Raw genomic sequence first — 6978 nt, forward strand, 5'->3', positions numbered from 1 at the left:
AAGAGTTTGGAATACCATGCAGTAAAATAGTAAACCAATGAACTAAAGCCTCATTTTCTCTTCTTTGTTTAAAAATTGAAAATGAAACTATGAAGATGAACATGTAAATTTATTGTTCAAATACAGGAATGGTAGGTATTTGTTGACATCTCCCAAAGTAACGTTCAATCTTCCTTAGGCTCCATAATCTGACACGTATTTGGTAGGTCAGTTTTAATTAGCATGGTTTCCATATAATGGTGATTGTTGATGAGTTGACTTGAAAGAGAGGAAGCAGATGTGTAAGTGCTTGTTGGCACTGAGAACCACGAGTTGCCTGTCTCTTGCAGGTTAGGAAAAGGATTGTCATGGCCTGACATATCGCTATGCCTGACTGGAAATTTAGAAGGCTCCACCATCAGTCCAGAATAAGTGCTCTGTAATGGGGATACAATGTGGTTCTGAGAAGTAGATGTAGTTGTAGTAGCAAAGTCCTCAATGGGGCCATTTACTTGAGTGTAGCTGCTATGTGAATGCCAATTAAAAATGCTCAACTTTTTTAAAACAGCAGGTTGATTTACCAAAATCTGTTCTGTTTGTCTAACCGATATTGGTGATGGGTGGTTAGGTAAGTCACATGGAGATAGGGCATTTGTATTAGTGACAATCTGGATGGTATGAGGCTTTTGTATGAAAGGCACAGGTAAACGTGTGGAGGCTGAAAATGCGCTCTCTCTACTAATTTCTGGAATAAATTCAGAGTTACGATCATCTTCGTTGACACTTGCTTTAACATGCTTCTTGTTATCTTGCACTAATGAAGATATTTGAGACACATTATTAATCCCAACTCTTCTTTGCACTCTTAATAAAAGTTGAGGATGACCTCTTTTGAAATTTGGATTATAGTAGGTCTGTAACTAAAATCAAAGGATTACATTATTTAGTTTCTTTATAAACCAAGGTAAAACTGACAAGCAAAGCTAAGTTATAAAAATGTATTCCTTTAATGAAACCAACTAAATAGCATCAAATAAAACACCTCCATTAGTAGTTTAACAGGTAACATGTTAGAAAGAATATGATCCTCAATGAAAAATATATTTTATATATACAGTAAATACCACTTTAAGTTGCTTCAGGACTTATATCTGGTTTCACAGTGCTAGGAAAGTTTGTCAAACATCCAATATTTTAACATATCCAGCTGTTCTCAACTTCAAAAAATAAAACTTTTTAACGATTTGTTAGCTCAAGTTTAAATTCGGTTTTAGCTACATATGTAAATGTGCTTTCTAGGTCACATGATTTCATCTTACGTATTGCCAATAAGTGAAAATGTTGGAATACCTTACTCAAAAGAGAGATGTTGTTTTCTTCTTCCAGAAAGACAGGTAGTGAAGCAGATCTTTGAAAAGTTTGTCGCTTTTTACTAAATCCATAAAGGTTAAGCTGTCGAATTAAACTCTTCATACTCTTGGTTTCAAATATTCTGAAAGGTGCCTTTCTTTCCAAGACTTCTTTCTTCAAGATCCCCCTTCATCCAACTCTTTTTGATTGTTCATTGTTTCTGAAATATTCCCCTTCACTGCCTCATGTTGGAATATTACACTTTGGTCATATTTTCTTGTATCTTGAAGTGTAATCCTGTGTCATAAAATCATCCTTCTAATGTATACAGTTCTTTGATTTTTAGTGCACTTTCAAGTTTGTTCACTTTTTACTACTATCTACTTCCAGAACGTCTTCATCAGCCCACGAAGAAATCTACACCTTCTAGCTCTCACTCTCCTTTCCTTCCTCTCAAGCCTGGCAACTGCTAATATTCTTTTTGATTCTATGTGGTTTCCTATTATTGGCCTTGCATATAAAGAGAATCATGCTCTGTGTGTGTGTGTGCTTCCTGTTAGGTTTATTTTCTTCAGTAAAATATTTTCAAGTTTCATCCATGTTGTTACATGTGTTAGAATTTTGTTTCATTATGTGGCGGAATAGCATTTCATGTTATGGATATAATACACTTTGGCGATCCATTTTTCAGAAGGATGAACACTGGCTTGTTTCTACTTTTCAGCTGATATGACTAATGACACTATAAACATTCCTGTCAATCCCTTTCAAGACAGCCCTCATTACCAAATATCAGCTTTTTCCCATTCTCCAGCCACATATCATCCAAGGACATTTCACTGATTTTGTGACTTCATCACATTGTCTAAATAGTGTACTCTTTTCTGAATTATGTTTATTTTATTTATTTAAGATTTTTTTTTAGTACATTAAAGGTCACAGAAATAAAATCAATGATTGCTTTGTATTCCCTAAACTATATGGTACTAGTATTTGTAAAGGTAGTGGTTTCTAAATATTTATTATTATGCATTTTTCACTATCAAATGAAGACCAGAGAATAATTGCAAGGATAAAAACATACTTGCTTTGGGAATTTTTCTATGTATATAGATCATATGAGTGAAGATGTCTCATTTTAAAAATTGTCCATGGTGATGATTATTTTTTTGCATTTCTTTTTTTATTTATTTTACTTTTTAACTTTAAAATATTGTATTGGTTTTGCCATATATCAACATGAATCTGCCACAGGTAAATCAACAGAGATCTATTATTTTTCTTAAAATATTTTGTTTACTATTTTTATATTAGTTATGTACAAAATTGGAAAAAAAAAAACATATCTTGGGTGTTAAAAAAAAAAAAAAAAAGAGTTCTTCGTGGACCACTACATGTGCCTCTCTCATCCCACCAAATAGATTCAAACTGATCACTTTCAACTATATTCCAAAGTTTTTGTGGAAAGGTGAGTGAAAGAAAATTAGTCACCTCATCTGTTTCAGATACAGAATATTTGTAGCATGGCCTTTTTATCACAAGATCCTCAGACAAAGCCTGAAAAGCATATTCTTCAATCATAGATCTCAAAACTGAGTCCCTAGTAAGTGTATAATCATACAAAGATCTAATGGAGGTTTCTGAATCAGTTGATTCATCCTTAGGAGGCCCATCTTGAATTTCTGAAGGTATATGTGCCATCTCAGAGAAATCTTTCTTCAGATCCTTTTCTCATTTGTCTGATTTTACTGACCACTACTTCAAAAATTGCTTGGCTGGCCAACAGAGAGAAACTCTCTAGACCATCGCAGAGGTCCTCAAAGTCAAAAGGCTGTGACATCACAAAATCACTTGTCTCCTAGCAATCAAAGGGTAGCTGTGACATCACAAAATCACTGGTCTCCTAGCCATTGAAAGGTGATGTTCAGCTAGGCTTTACTTCAGCATCAACTTAAAAATACAGCCTGCTTACAGAAATAGTAACCAAAACCATGAAGCATGCAAAATCTCATTCCTAAAGAATTTTTACACAGAAAAATCACATCAATAAATCTACTTGGTTTCTGAAATAAAAGTGATTTATCACCCTTCTATACACACATTTTTCATATTCAGTACTGTTACCCAAGCAAAATTGGTCTACTGGCCTCTGCAATAAAATCTTTTAACTGTCTGGTTTCAACTACTCTGTGGTCTCTGTACTTAACTTTCAGGCTGGCTGGGGCTTTGGCATCTCTAAAACTGTTCATAGGATAATGCTCAGGATGTTATTGATGGCCCTTGAGGAGGAACTAAAGACCCTTGAATTTGACTAATGGCTAAATCATTATTATTCTCTATCACTTGATTATTATCCTTAGATTCTGTCTTTTCTAGCCTCACTGTTTAAAATTACTTTTTTTTATTGTTTTGTGTGTATTTTATTTTATTATTTTTTATTTGATTTTTTAACTTTACAATATTGTCCTGGTTTTGCCATATATCAACATGAATCCGCCACAGGTATACATGTGTTCCCCATCCTGAAACCTCCTCCCTCCTCCCTCCCCATACCATCCCTCTGGGTCGTCCCAGCACACCAGCCCCAAACATCCAGTATCGCGCATCGAACCTGAACTGGTGACTCGTTCATACATGATATTATACATGCTTCAATGTCATTCTACCAAATCATCTCACCCTCTACCTCTCCCAAGAGTCCAAAAGACTGTTCTATACATCAGTGTCTCTTTTGCTGTCTCATATACAGAGTTATTGTTACCATCTTTTAAATTCCATATATATGTGTTAGTATACTGTATTGGTGTTTTTCTTTCTGGCTTACTTCAGTCTGTATAATAGGTTCCGGTTTCATCCACCTCATTAGAACTGATTGAAATTTATTCTTTTTAATGGCTGAGTAACACTCCATTGTATATATGCACCACAGCTTTCTCATTCATTCATCTGCTGATGGACATCTAGGTTGCTTCCATGTCCTGGCTACTAGAAACAGTGCTGCGATGAACATTGGGGTACATGTGTCTCTTTCAATTCTGGTTTTCTCAGTGTGTATGCCCAGCAGTGGGACTGCTGGATTATAAGGCAGTTCTATTTCCAGTTTTTTAAGGAATCTCCACACTGTTCTCCATAGTGGCTGTACTACTTTGCATTCCCAGCAACAGTGTAAGAGGGTTCCCTTTTCTCCACATCCTCTCCAACATTGATTGCTTGTGGACTTTTGGATCGCACCCATTCTGACTGGTGTGAAATTGAACACCAGGAGGTCTACAATCTCCTACCTCTTTCTCTCGGTTTTCATAATTTTCAGTCTTCAGAAGGGACTGCTTAGAACACGAAAGGAAATGAAGTTTTGGACTTAGAACTCAATCATAAATGTGACAGAAAATCTCAGTTGCAGGTTCGATTTCTTTTTCAGGTTTTCCAGCTCTTGGAGTGTTTCAATCAGCAACAACTTTGGCTATTTCCTGCTGAGATGGAGCCTGGAGTTGGAAATAATTCTGAAATCTAAGCTTGGCATCAATATTTTCTCTTATGAAAATATACTTCTATATTTTATATATGATATATATGTATATATAAGTCTATATCTGTCTATTTTTGTCAAAACTGGACAAAAATTTGAAAATTGGTAGATCTTTATTAAAAGCAGAGAGGTGAGTGATATAAAAGAGTCCTCATATTTTACATTCAGCCAAGAAAACATATTTTGAAGTATTTCCGCTTACATATATTCAACAACCGAGTCGACTTTTTAATCATTCTTCATTTGGGTTTTAATTTTTTTCCATTTCTATTAAATCTAACAGGAGTTAAAAGCCATTGCACCTTTTTTATACACACACTCATACACACAGGTGTATATATGTCAAAATATAATTTTATGCAACACTATTTAGGTGGCCAAACTCATTGCTTGCTCCCAAGATCTTAAATAAACTGTTTGGGAAGCCTTACAATTACTTAATAATTTTCTGGCTGAACAATTCAGATCCTGTTGCTGAAAAGCTCTCCTTTAATCTCGCTCATCTTCCACAATTCTTTCTGCAATAAGAGGTAGGGCTCATACTTATGGGGACACCTTGAACGCATAAAATCACAACTCTCATTTACTTAGATATATTGTCCAAAGAACGCTGTTGCTCTCCTCACATTGGACACAACTTTATTTTATTTATTTTCAATATAAATATATGTATTTTAATTGGAGTCTAATTGCTTTACAATATTGTACTGGTTTTGCCATACATAAATATGAATCTGCCACAGGTATACATGTGTGCCACCTCCCTCCTCATATCATCCCTCCTGGTTATCCCAGTGCACCAGCCCCAAGCATCCTGTATCATGCATTGAACCTGGACTGCCAGTTTGGTGACCTATGTTATTATACATGTGTCAGTGCCATTCTCCCAAATCATACCACCCTAGCCGTCTCCCAGAGCTCAAAAGACTGTTTTATACATCTGTGTCTTTTTTGCATTCTCGCATACATGGTTATCATTATCATCTTTCTAAATTCCACATATATGTGTTAGTTTATTCTATTGGTGTTTTTCTTTCTGGCTAACTTCATTCTGTATAATAGGCTCCAGTTTCATCCACCCCATTAGAACTGACTGAAATGTATTCCTTTTAATGGCTGAGTAATACTCCATTATGTATATATCCCACAGCTTTCTTATCCATTCATCCACTAATGGACATCTAGGTTGCTTCCATGTCCTGGCTATTAGAAACAGTGCTGTGATGAACATCGGGGTACACATGTCTCTTTCAATTCTGGTTTCCTTGGTGTGTATGCACAGCAGTGGGATTGTTGTGTCTTATGGCAGTTCTATTTGAAGGTTGTTTTTTTTTTTTTTTTTAAAGAATCTAAACAGTGTTCTCCATAGTGGCTGTACTAGTTTGCATTCCCACCAACAGTGTAAGAGGGTTCCTTTTTCTCCACACCTTATCCAGCATTTATTGCTTGTAGACTTTTGGAGCACAACCAATCTGACTGGCATGAAAAGGTACCTCACTGTGGTTTTGATTTTCATTTCTCTGATAATGAGTGATGTTGAGCATCTTTTCATGTGTTTGTTAGCTATCTGTATGTCTTCTTTGAAGAAATGTCTGTTTAGTTCTTTGGCCAATTTTTTCACTGAGTCGTTTATTTTCCTGGAATTGAGCTTCAGGAGTTGCTTGTATATTTTTGACATTAATTCTTTGTCAGTTGCTTCAGTTCAGTTCAGTTGTTCAGTCATGTCCAACTCTTTGCGACCCCATGAATTGCAGCACGACAGGCCTCCCTATCCATCTCCAACTCCTGGAGTTCAACAAACTCACGTCCATCGACTCGGTGATGCCAACCACCATCTCATCCTCTCTCGTCCTCTTCTCCTCCTGACCTCAATCCCTCCCAGCATCAGAGTCTTTACCAGTGAGTCAAATCGTCACAGGAGGTGGCCAAAGTACTGGAGTTTCAGCTTTAGCATCATTCCTTCCAAGGAACACCCAGGACTAAACTCCTGTAGAATGGACTGGATGGATCTCTTACATCAAGAGTCTTTTCCAGCACTACAGTTCAAAAGCATCAATTCTTCCATGCTCAGCTTTCTTCACAGTCCTACTCTCACATCCATACATGACTACAGGAAAAACCAT

The sequence above is a fragment of the Bos taurus genome, chromosome Y (assembly GCF_002263795.3).
Source record: "Bos taurus isolate L1 Dominette 01449 registration number 42190680 breed Hereford chromosome Y, ARS-UCD2.0, whole genome shotgun sequence".
Classification (NCBI taxonomy): Eukaryota; Metazoa; Chordata; class Mammalia; order Artiodactyla; family Bovidae; genus Bos; species Bos taurus.